General features: G+C 28.3%; 1 protein-coding gene across 6 annotated transcripts in view; it reads left to right on the top strand.

Annotated features, from left to right (window-relative positions):
• Positions 1-5,731: 5,731 nt before the first annotated feature.
• The window catches only part of LOC111419106 (homeotic protein ultrabithorax-like), a 526,223-nt gene continuing 506,686 nt past the window's right edge, over positions 5,732-25,268 (top strand). For 2 of the 6 annotated variants that reach the window (XR_011641566.1, XR_011641569.1), the window contains exon 1: positions 5,732-6,023. The gene's annotated coding sequence lies outside the window, so the exon portion shown is untranslated. Of the gene's footprint in view, positions 6,024-12,159; positions 12,285-20,422; positions 20,525-25,268 lie in introns of those variants that run through there. The other 4 variants (XR_011641561.1, XR_011641567.1, XR_011641562.1 and 1 more) reach the window with 3 other exon arrangements.

Here is a 25,268-nt window from a genome sequence, read left to right as displayed (position 1 = left end):
TGCGCCGAGTTTCGCGTCGGCAACGTGCTCTGCAATACTTTTTCCAGATGAAATAAAACAAATGGGGCATAATACGGAGCCAGAGATACGCGAAACCGGGATTTTCCCGGAATGAATGGGGGCGGGGGAGGTTGGAGAGGGTTCTAAGGAAAGCTTGTACGCTGGATAATCCGTTTAGGTTGTTATGTTTTTCAAAGAGGGGTGAAAACTCCACCCAAGTAATTTTTTTTGTTTATTATTAATAAGAAAATGTATGAATAATTTATAAGAAATTAAGGGGGAAATAAAATGGTATTATATCGATGAGGGTTATTACAAGAAATAGTAACATTGTAAAAGTAAAAGATTGCGTCTATAAATAAATGTGTGTCACAAATCGAGAAAGAAAATTAACGAAAATTATCATATTAACGCGGAAAAAGAAGAATTTGTCACGGTAAATGCATGTAACCCGCAATTATTAGCAATAACATCAGTTTTAAATGTACGACACACGCGAGTTTGTTTAAATTTACGACACAATTAGCGGTGTATAAAAATATTCGTTAACACATCGATATTATAATTATTTTTTTGATGTAATCAAAATCTCCGACAAGAACAAACTTAATTTAACGAGTTGTAAAGTAAATAAATTCTTCGGTAAAAATAGATACTTCAACGTAAGCATTTGCTAAAAGCCCACTTTGGTTGATTGGGTTTTGTCTGGAGATTCAAATAAAATCAAATAAATTTAAGGTGTTCCCCAATTTCTTTAAGTTGTACTTGCAAAGAATTAAATCCATTTCATTTCTTATTTTTATCGTTGAAAGAGACCACTCGAAATTTTCATCATTAATCTCCAATCATATTTATATATATATATATATACAGGGTGTCTCACGTAACTGGTTCGTTAGAACTTTTTAAGGTTCCACTATTCGTAGTGGTTTGAAATTTTGGTAGCATGGGTTGTTCATTCTAAACTTTCGATCTAAAATATTTTCAAGATGGCCACCCCTTCCGGTCTACCGGAAGTAGACCACAAGTAACAACAACAATAACACAAATATGGAACAAAACCTGTCAAAATTCCATGGCCTTCTAATAAAAAATCAAACGTTTTCCCGCATTCCGTGCATGCTTTGATTAATTTCCCAATATCAGGGAAACTACAATAAATAGGTATACTAATCTTTATAGATAATTTGTAGAGAATTAAATTCCCTTTCTGATAGGCTAAAAAAATACGGGGCATTCCATTTAAAATTTTCGACTTTCTAGCCATTGAATATGGAGAAACGGTAATTCAATTTTTGACCAACCTGTATAAGATACTCTGATACAAGAAATGACAATCTATTTGACAACATCTGAAGAGTAATCGTGCCAATTTAGAGGTTTTTTTAATGAACGTTAACTGAGATATGGGCTTTTAAAGAGCATGGTGAAATTTGCCAAAAAAAGCTTCAAATCAAAATAACTTGAAAACAAAAAATGCTAGGTACCAACAACTTTTATCAAAGTCAACATATTTTTTTACGTATAACTGAAAGGTGTAATAAAAACTATAGCATTCCATTTAAAATAACGAAGTTGTGGTCTACTTCCGGTAGATCGGAAGTGGTGGCCATCTTGAAAATATTTTAGATTGAAAGTTTAGAATGAACAACCCATACTACCAAAATTTCAAACCTCTACGAATAGTGGAACCTAAAAAAGTTCTAACGAACCAGTTACGTGAGACACCCTGTATATAAATATAAATAATCCTATATTTTTATTGGATTATTGAATAAACAAAAAAAAAGTTGTAATTATGAATTTATTTATATAGAACACATATTCATTGATCATAGTAGGTCGGGTATGTTTGTGACAGTAGAAATTTAAACCACCTTTATACAGGATGTCTCAGCGACACCGGTCATTAGACGTTTCTGGGGTTTTGGCTACACAAAAAATTTTAGAATGCAGACTTAAGTATTATCAATTACGTTCTCATCTAAAATATTTTTAGATTTCTAGCACTTCCGGTTATACCGGAAGTCGCCACCTACTTTATTTTTTTGAATGGAACACCCTGTATATTTTTACATATTTGGATTTGTCTGTTTTGAAGGTTTATAAATAACTTTACTTTTTGCAATTTGAACCAGCAATTCTCGAGTTATTCGAATTTTTCTAGAAAAATTTGCTCCAGCGGACATTTGTTCAAAAAATCATAGAACACTCAATTTTTGAGACATCAAGTTAGGATTGAGAACATGCTTAAACAACATGATGGAGTATGTTTTGGTGCGGAGAACGGCTGTCTAGATCGTTTGGTCACTTTACTATGACACGTTAACTTTTCGAAATTTGGAAGCACCATAACTTCATTTTTTTAAATGGCACCCCCCATATTTTATTACTTAGTCGTCTTCGGCGTCTCATTTTACATCTTTTATATTCCATATGTCCTATGCCTAACATTAATAGTTTGAGAAATAATTAGGGTTTTTTGAAAAATGCTCACATATCATATCGATATTAACTTAGTGTGCCATGAAAAACAAGCCTTCTCAATGAGTTCTTGTCAAAGACTCACTTGTTTACGTCACTTGATGCATGTGAGCTAATAATTATCTGTTATGTCCAGTACTGAAACGAGTTAAAATCGATAACAATAACGAAAGTAATATTTACACAAAAGCGCATAAAATAATACTTATTTTATGCTTAATTGACAATACTTAAGTTTGAATTCTCAAATTTTTATTTTCGCCAGAACCCCAGAAACGTCTAATGACCGGTCTCGCTGAGACACCCTGTATATTCTCCGCCAAGTATAAAAATTGAAAAAAATCATGTCAGAAAATATACGAAATTAAGCAACGAGCAGCGATTTACAATATCTGCTGAAGAACGTAAGCAATGAAAAGCTGAAACAAGCAGTGCAGCACCAAATTCAACGTTTGTACGCGGACAATAAACTCTTGTACAGCTAACGTCGTCCCAAAGAAAAAAGGAAATTCTGGAAGGAAACGTAAAGACAGAGAAGGTATAAAAAAGAAAATCTCGGAAGTTTTAACCATCCGCAGTCTTTGTAACAATATTAACGAGTCATTGGCAACAGTGCACAGAATTTTGAAGCGTCGATTAGAATTTGCACTTTGTATGTTACAAGAACCTAGCCTATATTTTCAAGAAATGTTAGAGTTTGTTCATATTGATGAAAAATAGGTTTTATCTACGACTGCTTGGATAAGTCATCATTACCGCACTCATTTGAGGTAATTTGAGTTACGTAATGAAGTTCATTACCGCACTGGTTTCATTACGTAACGCATTTTTAGCATAATCAGAACAGACTTAATTTATTGAAACGAGCAACAAAGAAAAGAAAAAGTGCTATCTACTTACAGAGAAACAATACTATTTATTATAAACATTAATTGTTATGTTTTTTACATTTCTAAACACTTATTCCTGATGAGTAAACATGTTGAAACTGACAATTCAAAATTGTCAACAAACATTGTCAAATAGACTTTTTTAAAGAAATTGATTTTTTAGTAATTTTTAGCAGTCGTAGATAAAATGCTGTATATCACACGTGGGCTAGAGCATAATTGCAGTATTTCGTAGTACCTCGTCGTGCAATTCTCCACACTCGTACAGTAATTATGTTTCTAGCCCACTTGTAATATAAATAACTATTACATAACCAAAACTAACAATAAGACAAACTACTTCTTCCCGAAGAAGAAACACCTCATCGAACATGTAAGAGTAAAAGATTCTTAACAAAACTCATGTTTCTAGCTGCAATGGCTCGTCCAAGATATGATTACAACAAAAAGTCTGAATTTAATGGTAAAATAGGCTTTTTGTAACTTAAGAACCAGCAAATCGAAATTCTAAAAATCGTGTACGTGGGACATTAGTGACAACACCTGTTGAAGTTACTCGCCAAATTTATGTGGACATGATTACCAAAAAAGTTATTCCAGCTATAAAAGGGTAGCAAAAAGATACCCATCAAAATTCAACAAGATAATGCCCGACCACATTGTAGTATAGATGATGGTGAAGTAATTCGGGCCGGAACAGCAGATGCCCTGACTTTAATGTTCGTGATTTAGGCATTTTTAATGCAATTCAGTCTATACAGCATAAAAGCTCGATGCATAATATAGATGAATTAATTGCTGCTGTTTTGAAGGCATGGGATGATACACTTGCATATAAATTAGACAATGTTTTTATGACACTGCAGAAATGTATGCTGCAGAAAGGAGGTAACAATTACCAAATTCCTCACACAGAGAAAGAAAAATTACCGTCTACTGGACAATTACAAAGAAATGTAATTTGTTCAAAAGAAGCTGTTGAAACTGCACGGATGGCATTAAATAGTTTGTCCACGACTACCTTATAATATATACCTTATGAATGAGTTTTCTAAAACAAAATGGTAGTCATTTTTCACGGAGTGAATAATAGCGGTGAATAATAATCATTATTCACGGGCATTCACGGGTAGCCAACTTGACAGACTAATAAATATGATTTGAAACGTTAAAATTTCAAAAAACGTCAATTTAATTCAATTTTTTAGGAGTTTCTAAAGGTTTGACATTAAAAAAACCTAAACAAATTCCTACTACTCAGGTTAATTATGCCACTCGCTACGCTCGTGACATAAACTTAACCTTCGTGAATAATAGCTCTCATTATATGCTCATATAATAATATACTATTATAATTTTTATTTAAATTATGCTATAAAAAAAAATTGGTTCAATTATAATTTAATACAGTTCTGTTAATAAATTAAAATATAGTATAGTTCATTTTTTTTCTATAATACCTGTCAAATTGTTGTAAAGTTAGCAAAATTAACAGGGAGTTTTGTTATAACATGTTTTTAAAATTAATATGTCACAATGACGTTTGAGCTTTCGTTATTCAAAAAGAAAACGTGCATAAAAAATGTTATGGTGTGTTTATTTGCCATTTATTTACCTAGAAAACGTATTTTGTTCTATTTAATTACTTTGTAGCACTCTTTTACAACAAATATGTACTTCGTTAAAATCGTATTTATCTAAAAATTTATTAGTGTTTTAACTTGAACTATTTAGTTACTGAAAATGTTACTAAAAATCAGGAAAACAACATAAATTTTATAAGGGTCCTAGATAATACCAACAGAAACCCTAAAAAATTTACATTGACAAGTATTATAGAAAAAAAGCGAAGTATACGTACTTATATTTCTTTTTTTAAAAGTTGACACTTATTTTGGAACAGAGGTAGTATCATTTTTTACGTCACTTTTTTATAACTAGTGATGTAATGATTTCATTATATCCCTAGTGATGTAATGAATGGAGTTCCTAACTACAAATTGACATCTGTCACTAAAAAATTGCTTCTTTTTCAATGGAATTATATAAAATTTTGTACTTAACACTTTATGAAAGTGCTAATTTTGTCTTTTCATAACTGTCACATATATATATATATATATATATATATATATATATATATATAAATGTGAATAAGTTGAATAAGAGACGAAGAGGAGGAATGGGGGGAAGTTAGGGGTTCGAGGTTTTCGGGGACGTTGGGGGGTTTGGCGGGACGAAGTCCTAAAACTTTTACAATCGAGGGCGGCCGGTACACCGGCGACGCCGGCTCGCTTGATGGCCCATCTTCCAATGTGAGTTCCCATGGCATAACGCTAAGATGTATACGGCTGCGCTACCAATCCCCCTTCATCCCGCACCACGTCCCTGTGCTCTCCCCGCGGTACGGACGACGCCTGTCGAACGCCCCGGTTCCTATGCAATCCCGCTATCGCATACTCCATACCTCCATATACCTTCTCTTAAGGTAAACGTAAATGGGGAAAAAGTGTCTATGAAGAGAAGAGAAAAGAAGATAATTTTTGTGACAAAAAGAATTGAGTTGATTAGAAAGATAAGATTTTAAAACCAAGGGGTGCTCCATAACCAGTTGAAAATTGAAGATTTAAGAATTACAATTGAATGAAGGTAAGTTAAAAAATTTAATTATTTCCTTATTTATTTAATTCATTTCAATTTTAAAACAAATTTTGTTACATATATATTAATATAATATTTTTTTAAAAATTTAATTTAAAAAATGTAACTCAACATTGTTTAATTGTTATTCATGGACATTGTAAAACGTGGAGACTACATTCGTGTCTGGGTAAAGAGAGATCAAGATGTCTGGGTGTGGGTGTCGACCTCGGTTATGAATTATGTATGTTTGGGTGGCCCCGCTTCTCCTCGTACTTGTACTCGGTTTGGGGGGAAACGTTCCAGGGGGGAAACCGTCTAGAAGGGGTCTTTAAATCACTGTTAAGGACTTCGAATTTAGGTTACTAAGAAACTTTTCGAAACTCCTATTCTTCGTTTATCATTAAAATTAATTTAATAAAAAATATTATTAATACATTTATAAGTAATTATTATATTAATGTACTACCGGTTTCGGATTTTTCTATCATCAGGAGAATCAATAATTTTTTTAAATATTTTGGTTAAATTTTTTAAACCAAAATGTTAATGTTAATAAAAAACCAGAGTTTAATATTCAATTTAATCAAAAAATCGCTTCTTTATTTCTAAAAATAAAGTTAGGACGATTTTTTTTTAATTTTAACCATTTTTGTTAATTCTAATCAAAAAACACACTTCAACATTTTTAACGTTTTCGATCAAAATTTCTTAAGGAGTATATTGATTATTATATACCACCTTAAAATATAGACTTTTAGCTTCAATTTAATCCAAAAATCGTTTCTTTATTCCTACAAATAAAGTCAAAATGATTGTTTGAACTTTAAGAATTTTTTTAATGTTGTCAAAAATAAAGACTTAAATATCATTAAGGATTTGAGATGGAATTTAAATGATGTTAACGGTATGTATATAGCATCTTAAAATATGGACTTTTAGCTTCAATTTAATTCAAAAATCGCTTCTTTATTCCTAAAAATAAAGTAAGGACGATTTTTTCAAATTTTAACTATTTTTGTTAATTCTAATCAAAAAACAGACGTCAACATTTTTGGAGTTTTCGATCAAAATGTCATAATTAATATACAAATTATTATATACCATTTTAAAATATAGACATTTAGCTTCAGTTTAATCCAAAAATCGTTTCTTTATTCCTAAAAATAAAGATAATACGATTTTTTTTAATTTTTACCATTTTTGTCAATTCTAACCAAAAAACATACTTTAATATTTTCAGGATTTTCGATCAAAATTTCATAATTAATATATAGATTATTATATACCATTTAAAAATATAGACTTTTAGCTTCAATTTAATCCAAAAATCGTTTCTTTATTCCTATAAATAAAGATAATACGATTTTTTAAAATTTTTACAATTTGTGTTAATTCTAACCAAAAAACAGACTTCAATATTTTTGGGGTTTTCGATCAAAATTTCATAATTAATATATAGATTATTATATACCATTTTAAAATATAGACTTTTAGCTTCAATTTAAACCAAAAATCGTTTCTTTATTCCTAAAAATAAAGATAATACGAATTTTTTAAATTTTAACCATTTTTGTTAATTCAACCAAAAAACAGACCTCAATATTTATGGGGTTTTCGATCAAAATTTCATAATTAATATATAGATTATTATATACCATTTTAAAATATAGACTTTTAACTTCAATTTAAACCAAAAATCGTTTCTTTATCCCTAAAAATAAAGTTAAGACGATTTTTTTTTTAATTTTAATCATTTTGTTAATTCTAACCAAAAAACAGACTTCAATATTTTTGGGGTTTTCGATCAAAATTTCATAATTAATATATAGATTATTATATACCATTTTAAAATATAGACTTTTAGCTTCAATTTAATCCAAAAATCGTTTCTTTATTCCTAAAAATAAAGATAATACGATTTTTTTTAATTATTACCATTTTTGTTAATTCTAACCAAAAAACAGACTTCAATATTTTTGGGGTTTTCGATCAAAATTTCATAATTAATATATAGATTCTTATATACCATTTTAAAATATAGACCCTTAGCTTCAATTTGAACCAAAAATCGTTTCTTTATTCCTAAAAATAAAGATAATACGATTTTTTAAAATTTTTACCATTTTTGTTAATTCTAACCAAAAAACAGACTTCAATATTTTCAGGATTTTCGATCAAAATTTCATAATTAATGTATAGATTTTTATATACCATTTTAAAATATAGGCTTTTAGCTTCAATTTAATCTAAAAATCATTTCTTTATTCCTAAAAATAAAGTTAGGGTGATTTTTTTTAATTTTTACATTTTTTGTTAATTCTAACCAAAAAATAGACTTTAATATTTTTAGGGTTTTCGATCAAAATTTCATAATTAATATATAGATTATTATATACCATTTTAAAATATAGACTTTTAGCTTCAATTTAATCCAAAAATCGTTTCTTTATTCCTAAAAATGAAGATAATACGATTTTTTTAAATTTTTACATTTTTGTTAATTCTAACCAAAAAAGATACTTCAATATTTTCAGGATTTTCGATCAAAATTTCATAATTAATATATAGATTATTATATATAATTTTAAAATATAGACTTTTAGCTTCAATTTAATCCAAAAATCGCTTCTTTATTTCTAAAAATAAAGTAAGGACGTTTTTTTTTTAATTTTAACCATTTTTGTTAATTCTAACCAAAAAACATACTTCAATATTTTTAGGATTTTCGATCAAAATTTCATAATTAATATATAGATTATTATATACCATTTTAAAATATAGACTTTTAGCTTCAATTTAATCCAAAAATCGTTTCTCTATTCCTAAAAATAAAGATAATACGAATTTTTTTAATTTTAACCATTTTTGTTAATTCAACCAAAAAACATACTTCAATATTTTTAGGATTTTCGATCAAAATTTCATAATTAATATATAGATTATTATATACCATTTTAAAATATAGACTTTTAGCTTCAATTTAATCCAAAAATCGTTTCTTTATTCCTAAAAATAAAGATAATACGATTTTTTTTAATTTTTACCATTTTTGTTAATTCTAACCAAAAAACACACTTCAATATTTTTAGGATTTTTGATCAAAATTTCATAATTAATATATAGATTATTATATACCATTTTAAAATATAGACTTTTAGCTTCAATTTAAACCAAAAATAATTTCTTTATTCCTAAAAATAAAGTTAAGACGATTTTTTAAAATTTTTACAATTTGTGTTAATTCTAACCAAAAAACAGACTTCAACATTTTTGGGGTTTTCGATCAAAATTTCATAATTAATATATAAATTATTATATACCATTTTAAAATATAGACTTTTAGCTTCAATTTAATCCAAAAATAGTTTCTTAATTCTTAAAAATAAAGTGAAGATAGACTCTTAGCTTTGATTTAACAAAAAAGTTATTTTTATCTTACTGTAAATAATGTCGGTGGACCATAAATTTGTCAAAGGAAAATAAAAGCAACCCTTTTATCTCCACCGGAAAATCAATGAAGACTTAATTTTCCGCCCGTTTTCCCGATAACGAAACGAACCCCCTTCCCCCTCCCAAAGGGATCCATAACTATTAGCTTGTTGCTCCCCTTCAACAACCTAATTGCTATTCGAAATCAAATTCCTTTTTATTTAATTATTATTAATTTATTTTTCAACACGGTTAAGTTAAAAAAACTCTTACAACGGTGAAGATCGATGACCAACCCCCTTCTTTCGTCGTCGTAATACAGAACGAGACATCACACTCGCACTCCTTTTACTCCCCTCACCCAGAGTTTCTCTGGATCTGAAATCAACCCTCCCACCCTGAAAACCGTGTACAGGCGGCCATCTTGATGTTATATGTGAAACCCGGATGAGGGGATGAAATTTTTAGAGGGTGTGGGTAATTGTTGGTTAAAGAGACTTTTTTATGAATGGGGGAAAGATCATTAATTATTTTTAATTATTTTTTTATTATAAGGTTACAAACTTGATTAGGTGATAAAATCGATAATAAATAATAATTAAATAAGACCTTATTGAATACTTTACCATCATTAATTTTCGTTTCTTTTGATTTTCCACTTTCGATATTTATTTTGATCAAGACACGACACTCAATTTAATTAACAAAAATTTCGAAACCGCAAAAACCTCTCGATTTAACCGCGAAAATCGTTACCGGCGGTTCAGATTGGATTTAATAGAGACGAACAAGTTAAAGGTGGTTTGGGAAACCGAACCTAACTTCGCCCCGAACCATGACCTACTGAATAAATTCCCGTTTAACAAAACGGGTCGCCCCCACGATTCCCGCAGTAATACTCTCTCTCTACGAGCCCTTCATTCTCCACAACCGTTTCTGAACAACCATTTCTTTTTTTTTTTTCGATGTGGTTGGGTTGTTAGAAAGTTTTACCCCGGGAGCAAAAAAAAGGAGAAAGCTGAAAGGGGTTGTTTGCATAATAAGATTCAAAGATAACCTGAAAAGGGACAACTTTCACAATTTTTTTTTTTCTTGAGGTTTGTTTTGTGACAAAAAGTTGGGGAAGATAACGGGAGATTTAGTAACGGCAAAAATACTAAATCTTTTTTTATTTTTGATATATTAGTACTACAGATTGTCATCAGATGCCGAAGAGAAACTTGCTATGGTTTGATGACCAATGAAGACGCTAAATAGATCTAAGAGAATTATTAAACTTATTGGCAGTATCTCAGAGTTTCTGTTCTTTATCAAAGAGTCTTCCAACTTGTTGGCAGCATGAGCTACTACATCTAAAAAGTTATAACTTCTCTTATAGGCTGTCAACTTATTGGCAGCATGAGCTATTGCATCTCAGAGTTTTTGTTCTCTATCGAAGAGTCTACCAACTTGTTGGCGGCATGAGCTACTACATCTAGATGGTTGTAACTTCCCTTATAGACTGCCAAATTGTTAGCAGCATGAGCTATTGCATCTCTGAGTTTTTGTTCTCTATCGAAGAGTCTACCAACTTGTTGGCGGCATGAGCTACTACATCTAGATGGTTGTAAATTCCCTTATAGACTGCCAAATTGTTGGCAGCATGAGCTATTGCATCTCAGAGTTTTTGTTCTCTATCGAAGAGTCTACCAACTTGTTGGCGGCATGAGCTACTACATCTAGATGGTTGTAAATTCCCTTATAGACTGCCAAATTGTTGGCAGCATGAGCTATTGCATCTCAGAGTTTTTATTCTCTATCGAAGAGTCTACCAACTTGTTGGCGGCATGAGCTACTACATCTAGATGGTTGTAAATTCCCTTATAGACTGCCAAATTGTTGGCAGCATGAGCTATTGCATCTCAGAGTTTTTGTTCTCTATCGAAGAGTCTACCAACTTGTTGGCGGCATGAGCTACTACATTTAGATGGTTGTAACTTCCCTTATAGACTGCCAAATTGTTGGCAGCATGAGCTATTGCATCTCTGAGTTTCTATTCTACAGGTGTCCGTAAATGACGTGCATAAAAAGTTGCTTAGTAAAAATTCAGGATGAATCAAAGATTTTTCAATGAAAAAGACAAGAAAGCAGTTGGTTCCAAAAATTTCGACAGGAAATGTTTCAACCTGATGAGATCATCTTCAAAAGTGTGATGATCTCATAATCTTAGAGGTGTTGAGAAAAAAAATGAAAGAATTTTTGTAGGTAATAGATCTTAATAGATGGCGCTACTAAAACCAAAAGAATTAAGTAACGATTTTCATTTTATTTAAAACTAATGAGTTTGAAATGTTTATCTTGTTAAGAATAAAGTTAATTTTTTTTGTTAAATCTTGAAACCGGTAGTTTTAAAAACGAAAAGGTGTAAAATAAATGCATAAATGCAAATTTGTTGTTTTCGAATACGAAAATGCAAAGAATAACAGCAGCGGTTTAAGAGGCGGTTCCAAAAACCTCGAAAGCAATTAAAATCGAGGGTCTTCCCTCCGCGTGAAACCGTGGAGGGGTGGTTTATGGTTTTTCTTCGTCCTAAAACCCACCATATTTCAAACGAATCAGTAAATGTGTGATCGCTAAATAGAAACGGTTCGTTTCTCTTTAACATTTTTCTTTGAAAATCCTTAATTTGAATTTCTTTTTGAACGTTTTATGTAATCAATGTAAATTGGTGAAATCCACTTCTAAATTAACGTATTTTTAATGAGTTGTAACGCGTGTTGGTTTGCAAAAGTGCATATGATTATGATAAAAGGTGAATTCTTGCGGTAATCATGAAAAATGGTTTTCGAATTGATGGAGGTATGTTAATTGGGTTGGGAATGATAATTTTAAAACGCAACTTACAACTAAAGCGTGTTTGTCGTGTATATTTTTAGATATCGTGTTTGTTTAAGTACGTAAAAAAATAAATAATAATCAGGAATTTTTATTAGATAACTTTTAAATTTTTCTTTAAGTGGAACGTGATATTTATGAGTATTTAAAAAAATTTTTCTTTACAAGGTTGAAATAAACCGTAAATTCGAAATGTTCTTTTTATATTTATAAAGCAGAAAAATTTGTGTACGTACAAGAAAACGTTTCCCGGATAGTTTCTTTTCCTTTTCAATGCCTTATCGTGTAAAACAATGTAACCTCCTTCGTTTTATTACAAAGACTACACATTTCCATTACTGCAACAATATAAAGTGGAAATTTTTGACATTTTATTTTTACACCAAAGTATTTTTACGGAACTAAGTAAGTAACTTGAAATGATACAATTTATAACAAAAACCCAAAGTTGGGTTGGTACCTTGACTTTATACCATCTCATTTAAATAATAATAAGAGCGCATCTACACTACATATAATAATTATGGAGAGAAGAAGTATTTATGTCAGAAATTTTCATTCAAAATCATTTTCAAGAATTTATACATATCTCAAAAACTAAAAGATATTTTTAAAATCGATTGGGTGCACTCAAAAGTAGATTCTTTTGTTTATATGCTACATAAATTCGAAACCATTTCTCCATGAAATCAATTTTCCATGAATTTTTAAGTAAGATTGTACAAAATAAAACTAATAGTCACATTTCGGTCCATTTCAAAAATTCTTATCTCATAAACCAAGAAAGATTGTTAGAATCTGGTTGTTTTTCTAAAAAGTAGATACTTTACTTTATATTTTATGGAAATTTCGGACAAATTTTCCATGAAATCTTCGTCTTAGTAATTTTTAAGTACAGTTGGAGAAAATTTGTTACATTAAAAAAATGGTACAAATTTCGGTCAACTTCAAAAATTCATATCTAAATAACCAAGATAGATTTTTTGAATCGGTTTATTGCACTAAAAAGAAAATTCTTTTCTTTATATGCTGTGTAAATTTTAGAGAAATTGTCCAAGAGGTCAATTTTTTAGAAATTTTTATATAAAATTGGACAAAATTGGATTGATTCAAAAATCGACGAATTTCAAAACTTTATATCTAAATAATCAAGATAGATTTTTGGAATCCGTTTATTGCATTAAAAAGGACATTCTTTTCTTTATATGCTATGTAAATTTTAGAGAAATTGTCCAAGAGGTCGATTTTTTAGAAATTTTTATATAAAGTTTGACAAAATTGGATTGATTCAAAAATCGACCAATTTCAAAAATTTATGTCTCAATAACCAAGATAGATTTTTTGAATTGGTCTATTGCACTAAAAAGCACATACTTTTCTTTATATGCTTTGTAAATTTCAGAGATATTGCCAATGAGATCGATTTGTCAGACACTTTTAAATAAAGTATGACAAAATTGTTTACTTTAGTAATTTCGACCAATTTCAAAAATTATGAAGTATTTCTAGAATCGGGTTGCTCTTCTGGAAAGAAGATACTTTTCTTTATATTCTATGAAAGTTTTTGATAAATTTTCCATGAAATCTATTTATGTCAGAAATAAATAAAGTTTGACAAAATAGATCTAAAATCATTTTCAAGAATTTATACATATCTCAAAAACTAAAAGATATTTTTAAAATCGATTGGGTGCACTCAAAAGTAGATTCTTTTGTTTATATGCTACATAAATTCGAAACCATTTCTCCATGAAATCGATTTTCCATGAATTTTTAAGTAAGATTGTACAAAATAAAAATAATGGTCAAATTTCGGTCCATTTCAAAAATTCTTATCTCATAAACCAAAAAAGATTGTTAGAATCTGGTTGATTTTCTAAAAAGTAGATACTTTACTCTATATTTTATGGAAATTTCGGACAAATTTTCCATGAAATCTTCGTCTTAGTAATTTTTAACTACAGTTGGAGAAAATTTGTTACATTAAAAAAATGGTACAAATTTCGGTCAACTTCAAAAATTCATATCTAAATAAGCAAGATAGATTTTTTGAAATGGTCTATTGCACTAAAAAGGACATTCTTTTCATTATATGCTAGGTAAATTTCAGAGAAATTGTCCAAGAGGTCGATTTTTTAGAAATTTTTATATAAAGTTTGACAAAATTGGCTATTTAAGGATTGATTCTAAAATCGACCAATTTCAAAACATTATATCTAAATAACCAAGATAGTTTTTTTGAATCGGTTTGTTGCACTAAAACGGACATTCTTTTCTTTATATGCTATATAAATTTCAGAGGAATTGTTCATGAGGTCGATTTTTTAGAAATTTTTATATAAAGTTAGACAAAATTGGATTAATTAAAAAATCGACCAAATTCAATAATTTATATCTCAATAACCAAGATAGATTTTTTGAATTGGTCTATTGCACTAAAAAGGACATTCTTTTCTTTGTATGCTAGGTAAATTTCAGAGAAATTGTCCAAGAGGTCGATTTTTTAGAAATTTTTATATAAAGTTTGACAAAATTGGACTATTTAAGGATTGATTCTAAAATCGACCAATTTCAAAACATGATATCTAAATAACCAAGATAGCTTTTTTGAATCGGTTTGTTGCACTAAAACGGACATTCTTTTCTCTATATGCTATATAAATTTCAGAGGAATTATTCAAACGGTTGATTTTTTAGAAATTTGTATATAAAGTTAGACAAAATTAGATTAATTAAAAAATCGACCAAATTCAAATGTTTATATCTCAATAACCAAGATAGATTTTTTGAAATGGTCTATTGCACTAAAAAGGACATTCTTTTCTTTATATGCTAGGTAAATTTCAGAGAAATTGTTCAAGAGGTCGATTTTTTAGAAATTTTTATATAAAGTTTGACAAAATTGGCTATTTAAGGATTGATTGTAAAATCGACCAATTTCAAAACATTATATCTAAATAACCAAGATAGATTTTTTGAATCGGTTTATTGCACTAAAACGGACATTCTTTTCTTTATATGCTAGGTAAATTTCAGAGAAATTGTCCAAGAGGTCGATTTTTTAGAAATTTTTATATAAAGTTAGACAAAATTGGATTAATTAAAAAATCGACCAAATTCAAAAATTTATATCTCAATAACCAAGATAGATTTTTTGAAATGGTCTATTGCACTAAAAAGGACATTCTTTTCTTTATATGCTAGGTAAATTTCAGAGAAATTGTCCAAGAGGTCGATTTTTTAGAAATTTTTATATAAAGTTTGACAAAATTGGACTATTTAAGGATTAATTAAAAAATCGACCAAATTCAAAAATTTATATCTCAATAACCAAGATAGCTTTTTTGAATCGGTTTATTGCACTAAAAAGGACATTCTTTTCTTTATATGCTATGCAAATGTTAGAGAAATTGTCCAAGAGGTCGATTTTTTAGAAATTTTTATATAAAGTTAGACAAAATTGGATTGATTAAAAAATCGACCAATTTCAAAAATTTATATCTCAATAACCAAGATAGATTTTTTGAATTGGTCTATTGCACTAAAAAGGACATTCTTTTCTTTATATGCTAGGGAAATTTCAGAGAAATTGTCCAAGAGGTCGATTTTTTAGAAATTTTTGTATAAAGTTTGACAAAATTGGACTATTTAAGGATTGATTCTAAAATCGACCAAATTCAAAAATTTATATCTTAATAACCAAGATAGATTTTTTGAAATGGTCTATTGTACTAAAAAGTACATACTTTTCTTTATATGCTTTGTAAATTTCAGAGATATTGCCGATATGATCGATTTGTCAGACACTTTTAAGCAAAGTTTGACAAAATTGTTATTCCGATATCTTTTGGTAACTTAATAAAATTGAAAACGACTCACCGAATGATAAATTAATTTATTGTGACAAAAAAAATAAATTAATACGATACCTTTTAACATCCATAAAATAGCAATCCGATGATCTCAACTATATCACATCACTAATATCACTTAACACTAAATATTGCACTACGCGTATTGCAATACACATACTGTGATATTGGTTGCATACTTTCAATGATGACGTCGGGTACGATAATTAATTAACACACTGTATATAGAAAACAACATCATTTGATTGTTGAGTTTCAGATCATTTCAAGATTTGATCTTGAAATGCACTAACTTGGTTGAGGGACAATGTAAAGATTATTTTCTATAAACTATTCTTTTTAAATAAGTAAATATATCATGAAAACATATGCAAAAGATTAAATTGAAATACCACATAATTTGGCAGTAAAAAAATCCCAAAGATATCATTTAATTTAATACAGAAAAGGAGACTCCCCCCCTTAAAAAGCTTGAATTAGATTATACTAGTATTATTTGGAGTGGTTTACACTCAATTTCAAATTATTTCATGTTTTGATAATAATAATTAAAGCTTTATAATTTTTTAAGCACAAATCCCATAAGACGGTTTTTATCTGGCAACATTAAACCGTTCAAATCGCGAATTATTCCGATATGTTTTGGTAAATTAATAAAATTGAAAACGACTCACCGAATGGATGTTGCTTCCCTTGGATTGTATTTCGAAGCTCAGCTGGAAAGAAAAGATAAATTAATTTATTGTGACATAAAAAGTGAATCAATACGATACCTTTTAACATCCATAACATAGCAATCCGATGATCTCAACTATATCACATCACTAATATCACCTATTTATCACATAATTGAAGTAATAAGTTTTATTTTTGAAAACTATTTTATCACTTTTAAATGCCCGCACATCAACTAAAATGGGTTCTTAGCGAATCAACTTCCTTAGATTTTACTTTGAAGGTCAGCTGGAAAGAAAAGATAAATTAATTTATTGTGACAAAAAAAAAATGAATAAATACGATACTTTTTAACATCTATAAAATAGTAATCCGATGATCCCAACTATATCACATCACTAATATCACCTAACACTTGGCGTAAATATAGCACGTATTTATCACTTAATTCACGTAGTAAGTTTTATTTTTCAAAACTACTTTATCACCCTTAAATGTCCGCACATCAACTAAAATGCGTTCTTAGCGAATCAACTTCCAAACATCCCCTCCTTAATTTATTGTGTCAAGAAGGAATACTGGAGGTGAATAAACAAAAAATGTAAAGACGACGGGGCGAAGCGGTTTTCAATAAAAAAATTACTCGTTTTCTCGAAACATTTCAACTAAAACTTACGTCATTTTCCTAAAATAAAACGCACTAATCCAATTTCAATGTTTAATATTTCCTGCAAAAGAATCAGCCCAACAAATAATTAAAACGAAGCAGCCAAGACGTTGGATTATGCATCATCCCTTATTTTTTGTGTCATGAAATATAAATTTAAAAAATAATCATATCTCAAAAACGAATTGAGATACCATCATGAAATATAATAAAAGATAGACATATTAAAACCAAAAAATAATATTATTCACCGTGGATCATACTTTCAATGGATATGTTGACGACTAAAATTGGTCAATTAATAAAGGAGATAATTAACTTATTTGATTAAGTAGTTTTTTGTGTTCTAATCCAAATCCTTATATATATATCGAATCGGGCATTTCGACATAATTATTCAGCCAAACGCAAGCTTTCGTTTGAGATATAAAACATTAAAATCGGTCAAACTGTTCTTTAGTTATAGCGAATTTAATCAAAATTAATTTTTTCTTATTAGATACAAAATATAAAAAAAAATATAAAACTGTTTCATAAATCTATATCTCATAAATTAAGAAAGATTTTTAAAATCGGTTGGGTGCACTCAAAAGTAGATACTTTGGTTTAGATGCTACATAAATTCATTTCTCCATGAAATCGATTTTCCATGAAATATTTAAGTAAGATTGTACAAAATGAAAATATTGGTCAAATTTCGGTCCATTTCAAAAATTCTTATCTCATAAACCAAGAAAGATTTTTAGAATCTGATTGTTTTTCTAAAAAGTAGATACTTTACTTTATATTTTATGAAAATTTTGGACAAATTTTCCATGAAATCTTCTTCTTAGTAATTTTTAACTACAGTTGGAGAAAATTGGTTACATTAAAAAAATGGTACAAATTTCCATTAACTTCAAAAATTTATATCTAAATAACCAAGATAGATTTTTTGAATCGGTTTATTGCACTAAAAAGGGCATTCTTTTCTTTATATCCTAGGTAAATTTCAGAGAAATTGTCGAAAAGGTCAATTTTTTAGAAATTTTTATATAAAGTTTGACAAAATTGGTCTATTTAAGGATGGATTCTAAAATCAACCAATTTCAAAACTTTATATCTAAATAACCAAGATGGTTTTTTTGAATCGGTTTATTGCACTAAAAAGGACATTCTTTTCTTTATATGCTATGCAAATTTTAGGGAAATTGTCCAAGAGGTCGATTTTTTAGAAATTTTTATATAAAGTTAGACAAAATTGGATTGATTAAAAAATCGACCAATTTCAAAAATTTATATCTAAATAACCAAGATAGATTTTTTGAATCGGTTTATTGCACTAAAAAGGACATTCTTTTCTTTATATGCTAGGTAAATTTTAAAGAAATTGTCCAAGTGGTCGATTTTTTAGAAATTTTTATATAAAGTTAGACAAAATTGCATTGATTCAAAAAACGACCAATTTCAAAACTTTTTATCTAAATAACCAAGATAGATTTTTTGAATCGGTTTATTGCACTAAAAAGGGCATTCTTTTCTTTATATCCTAGGTAAATTTCAGAGAAATTATCGAAAAGGTCGATTTTTTAGAAATTTTTATATAAAGTTTGACAAAATTGGTCTATTTAAGGATGGATTCTAAAATCAGCCAATTTCAAAACTTTATATCTAAATAACCAACATAGATTTTTTGAATCGGTTTATTGCACTAAAAAGGACATTCTTTTCTTTATATGCTATGTAAATTTTAGAGAAATTGTCCAAGAGGTCGATTTTTTAGAAATTTTTATATAAAGTTAGGCAAAATTGGATTGATTAAAAAATCGACCAATTTCAAAAATTTATATCTAAATAACCAACATAGATTTTTTGAATCGGCTTATTGTACTAAAAAGGACATTCTTTTCTTTATATGCTAGGTAAATTTCAGAGAAATTGTCCAAGAGGTCGATTTTTTAGAAATTTTTATATAAAGTTTGACAATATTGGACTATTTAAGGATTAATTCTAAAATCCACCAATTTCAAAACTTTATATCTAAATAACCAAGATAGATTTTTTGAATCGGTTTATTGCACTAAAAAGGACATTCTTTTCTTTATATGCTATGCAAATTTTAGAGAAATTGTCCAAGAGGTCGATTTTTTTAGAAATTTTTATATAAAGTTAGACAAAATTGGATTGATTCAAAAATCGACCAATTTCAAAAATTTATATCTAAATAACCAAGATAGGTTTTTTGAATCGGTTTATTGCACTAAAAAGGACTTCTTTTCTTTATATGCTGTGTAAATTTCAAAGAAATTACCGATGAGATCGATTTGTCAGAAACTTTTATTTACATTTTTGAAATTGGTCGAAAGTTCAGACCAATTTCAAAAATTTATATCTCAAAATCTATGAAATATTTCTAGAATCGGGTTGCTCTTCTGGAAAGAAGATACTTTTCTTTATATTCTGTGAAAGTTTTTGATAAATTTTCCATGAAATCTATTTATATCAGAAATTTTTAGATAAAGTTTGACAAAATTGAATCAAAATCATTTTCAAGAATTTATACATACCTCAAAATCTAAAAGATATTTTTAAACTCCGTTTGTTCTACTAAAAAATAAACACTTTCCATGAAATAGATTCCATACATTGATGATAAAAACATATATTGACTTAAACCACGATTTTAACACTAAAGATAATTTAACAAACAAAATAAGAGCTTCAAAAATAACTATATTAGAACGTTATTAAATTTCAATAGGATTTTAATTTGTCGTTATTAATCGTTCTCGAAGGATCATGCGCATTGATGGGGGTGTCTGGATAAAAACCTGTTATACTCCTCAAACGAGTTCTTCTTTTGTTTTACATTATGCGCAGTTTGATTTAACGTGTTTTAAGATGTGTTTGGTGCATTTTAGTGCTAACTTAATTTCATTTTTAAATTAAAAAGAGGTAGTTTTAGTGTTAAATAATGGAGTTGAATACGTTTGATGTCTTAATTTTTAAAAGTAAGTATTCTTGATTACTTTAAAAATTGTTTCATATCTCATAAATTAAGAAATATCTTAAAAATCGGTTGGGTGCACTCAAAAGTAGATACTTTTCCCCCATGAAATCGATTTTCCATGAATTTTTAAGTAAGGTTGTACAAAATTGTTTATTTTAATTAAATTCTAACTAAATAGGGTTTTCATTTACCTTATTGTTCTCGAATATTCATGCGCGTCGAATCGAGTCTCTGGGCAAAAACCTGTTTTACCCCTCAAACGAGTTCTTCTTTTGTTTTGCAATATACGCAGTTTGATTTAACGTGTTTTAAGACGTGTTTGGTACATTTTAATGTTAAATTAATCTAATTTTTAAATTAAAAGAGTCAGTTTTAGTGTTAAATAATGGAGTTGAATACGTTTGATATGTTAGTTTTTAAAAGTAAGTATTTTTGATTATTTTAAAAATTGTTTCATCTATCTACAGGGTGTATCTGAATGACTGCAACAAACTTCAAGGGGTGATTCTTTAGTGAATTTTAAGGGTACTTTGATATATGAACAAGTACAAATAGGGTCAAAACGTGCCCTATTATGAGTTAAACATATTCCCAAAATTTCATTTTCCTAGCGTATATGGTTTTTGAGAAAAAAAATTAAACCAAAATTTTCCGCCATTTTTAGAGGGATGTAGGGGAGCCGAAGTCGCCCATGGTCATTCAGATACACCTGTATATCTCATAAATTAAGAATGATTTTTAAAATCGGTTGGGTGCACTCAAAAGTAGATACTTTTCTTTATATGCTACATAAATTCATTTCTCCATGAAATCGATTTTCCATGAATATTTAAGTAAGATTGTACAAAATGAAAATAATGGTCAAATTTCGGTCTATTTCAAAAATTCTTATCTCATAAATCAAGAAAGATTGTTAGAATCTAGTTGTTTTTCTAAAAAGTAGATACTTTACTTTATATTTTACGGAAATTTCGGATAAATTTTCCATGAAATCTTCTTCTTAGTAATTTTTAACTACAGTTGGAGAAAATTTGTTACATTAAAAAAAATGGTGTAAATTTCGGTCAACTTCAAAAATTTATATCTAAATAACCAAGATAGCTTTTTTGAATCGGTTTATTGCACTAAAAAGGACATTCTTTTCTTTATATGCTATGTAAATTTCAAAGAAGTTGTCCAAGAGGTCGATTTTTTAGAAATTTTTATATAAAGTTATACAAAATTGGATTGATTCAAAAAAACGACCAATTTCAAAACTTTTTGTCTAAATAACCAAGATAGATTATTTAAATCGGTTTATTGCACTAAAAAGGACATTCTTTTCTTTATATGCTAGGTAAATTTCAGAGAAATTGTCCAAGAGGTCGATTTTTTAGAAATTTTTATATAAAGTTTGACAATATTGGGCTATTTAAGGATTGATTCTAACATCGACCAATTTCAAAACTTTATATCTAAATAACCAAGATAGATTTTTTTGAATCGGTTTATTGCACTAAAAAGGACTTACTTTTCTTTATATGCTATGTAAATTTTAAAGAAATTGTCCAATAGGTCAATTTTTGAAAAATTTTTATATAAAGTTTGACAAAATTGGTCTATTTAAGGATTGATTCTAAAATCGACCAATTTCAAAACTATATATCTAAATAACCAAGATAGATTTTTTGAATCGGTTTGTTGCACTAAAAAGGACATTCTTTTCTTTATATGCTATATAAATTTCAGAGAAATTGTTCAAGAGGTCGATTTTTTAGAAATTTTTATATAAAGTTAGACAAAATTGGATTAATTAAAAAATCGACCAAATTCAAAACTTCATATCTAAATAACCAAGATAGATTTTTTGAATCGGTTTATTGCACTAAAAAGGACTTACTTTTCTTTATATGCTATGTAAATTTTAAAGAAATTGTCCAATAGGTCGATTTTTTAGAAATTTTTATATAAAGTTTGACAATATTGGATTGATTAAAAAATCGACCAATTTCAAAAATTTATATCTAAATAACCAAGACAGATTTTTTGAATCGGTTTGTTGCACTAAAAAGGACATTCTTTTCTTTATATACTATGTAAATTTTAAAGAAATTGTCCAATAGGTCAATTTTTTAAAAATGTTTATATAAAGTTTGACAAAATTGGTCTATTTAAGGATTGATTCTAATATCGACCAAATTCAAAACTTTATATCTAAATAACCAAGATAGATTTTTTGAATCGGTTTATTGCACTAAAAAGGACTTACTTTTCTTTATATGCTATGTAAATTTTAAAGAAATTGTCCAATAGGTCAATTTTTGAAAAATTTTTATATAAAGTTTGACAAAATTGGTCTATTTAAGGATTGATTCTAAAATCGACCAATTTCAAAACTATATATCTAAATAACCAAGATAGATTTTTTGAATCGGTTTGTTGCACTAAAAAGGACATTCTTTTCTTTATATGCTATATAAATTTCAGAGAAATTGTTCAAGAGGTCGATTTTTTAGAAATTTTTATATAAAGTTAGACAAAATTGGATTAATTAAAAAATCGACCAAATTCAAAACTTCATATCTAAATAACCAAGATAGATTTTTTGAATCGGTTTATTGCACTAAAAAGGACTTACTTTTCTTTATATGCTATGTAAATTTTAAAGAAATTGTCCAATAGGTCGATTTTTTAGAAATTTTTATATAAAGTTTGACAATATTGGATTGATTAAAAAATCGACCAATTTCAAAAATTTATATCTAAATAACCAAGACAGATTTTTTGAATCGGTTTGTTGCACTAAAAAGGACATTCTTTTCTTTATATACTATGTAAATTTTAAAGAAATTGTCCAATACATCAATTTTTTAAAAATGTTTATATAAAGTTTGACAAAATTGGTCTATTTAAGGATTGATTCTAATATCGACCAAATTCAAAACTTTATATCTAAATAACCAAGATAGATTTTTTGAATCGGTTTATTGCACTAAAAAGGACTTACTTTTCTTTATATGCTATGTAAATTTTAAAGAAATTGTCCAATAGGTCAATTTTTGAAAAATTTTTATATAAAGTTTGACAAAATTGGTCTATTTAAGAATTGATTCTAAAATCGACCAATTTCAAAACTTTATATCTAAATAACCAAGATAGATTTTTTGAATCGGTTTATTGCACTAAAAAGGACATTCTTTTCTTTATATGCTAGGTAAATTTCAGAGAAATTGTCGAAAAGGTCGATTTTTTAGAAATTTTTATATAAAGTTTGACAAAATTGGTCTATTTAAGGATTGATTCTTAAATCGACCAATTTCAAAACTTTATATCTAAATAACCAAGATAGATTTTTTGAATCGGTTTATTGCACTAAAAAGGACATTCTTTTCTTTATATGTTATGTAAATTTTAGAGAAATTGTCCAAGAGGTCGATTTTTTAGAAATTTTTGTATAAAGTTAGACAAAATAGAATTGATTTAAAAATCGATCAATTTCAAAAATTTATATCTCAATAACCAAGATAGAGTTTTTGAATTGGTCTTTTGCACTAAAAAGCACATACTTTTCTTTTTATGCTGTGTAAATTTCAGAGAAATTGCCGATGAGATCGATTTATCAGAAACTTTGAAATAAAGTTTGACGAAATTGATTAAAATTTCGACCAATTTAAAAAATTTATATCTCAAAAATTATGAAATATTCCTAGAATCGGGTTGCTCTTCTGGACAGAAGATACTTTTCTTTATATTTTATGAAAATTTCAAATAAATGTTTCATGAAATTTACAAAAATTGTGCAAATCTCGGTCAACTTCAAAAATTTATATCTCAACAACCAAGATAAATTTTTTGAATCGGTTTGTTGCACTAAAAAGCACATACTTTTCTTTTTATGCTATGTAAATTTCAGAGAAACTGCTGATGAGATCGATTTGTCAGAAACTTTTAAGTAAATTTTATAAAAAATTTATATTTCAAAAGATGTGAAATATTTTTAGAATCGAGTTGCTCGTCTGGAAAGAAGATACTTTTCTTTATATTCCGTAAAAATTTCTGATTAATTATCCATGAAATCTATTTTCCATGAATTTTTAAATACAAATGGGCTAAATTGATTGAAATGAAAGTTCCAGCTTTTCCAATTATTACAAGCCTCTACAGCCAGAACTAATATTTATGAGCATTTTTCATTGTTGACATGAATCCATTAATTCATTTAAAAGGGTAAAAAAACCATACCATAAGATGTTTAAGAATTGAACTTGATTAAGTAAATTTCTTAAATGTTATAAATAAAAGCAAAATACATACTTTTAGACTTTATTAAAAATCTAATATCCCCAAAAAACATCCCTTCAGCTACATCTATTAACAATCCAACGAACTAGAAATCATACATCCCAACAAAAAACACTAAAAACCGGTTCTACAATCTCTTCGATATTTGCATCTCGCTTTTCTCCATTCATTGTACTCCTTTTCTCTGTCTTTAGTGGGCGTGTCGATGCGGTTGCCATGACTGCACGTTCACAACACGTAAAGCTATTGGTTGAAAGTGTCACGTGACGTGCTCGTTACTATACTGTGCATCATGGCAGGCGTCGACTATAGCATCCGTCACGGTTCTGTTACAAGAAAAGACGTACTTTTCGATAGGTTATCTTTGTCTTATTCTGTAATGTAGTTGTTTAGTGTTTGGGATGTGCGAAAGAGATGGAATGTGTACGGACGTAGCGGCGATGCGCGATACGGAAACTGAGTGA

This window comes from Onthophagus taurus, chromosome 10 (genome assembly GCF_036711975.1).
Source record: "Onthophagus taurus isolate NC chromosome 10, IU_Otau_3.0, whole genome shotgun sequence".
Taxonomy (NCBI): domain Eukaryota; kingdom Metazoa; phylum Arthropoda; class Insecta; order Coleoptera; family Scarabaeidae; genus Onthophagus; species Onthophagus taurus.
Note: the sequence above shows the minus strand (reverse complement) of the source record. Positions and strands in the feature narration are given on the sequence as shown.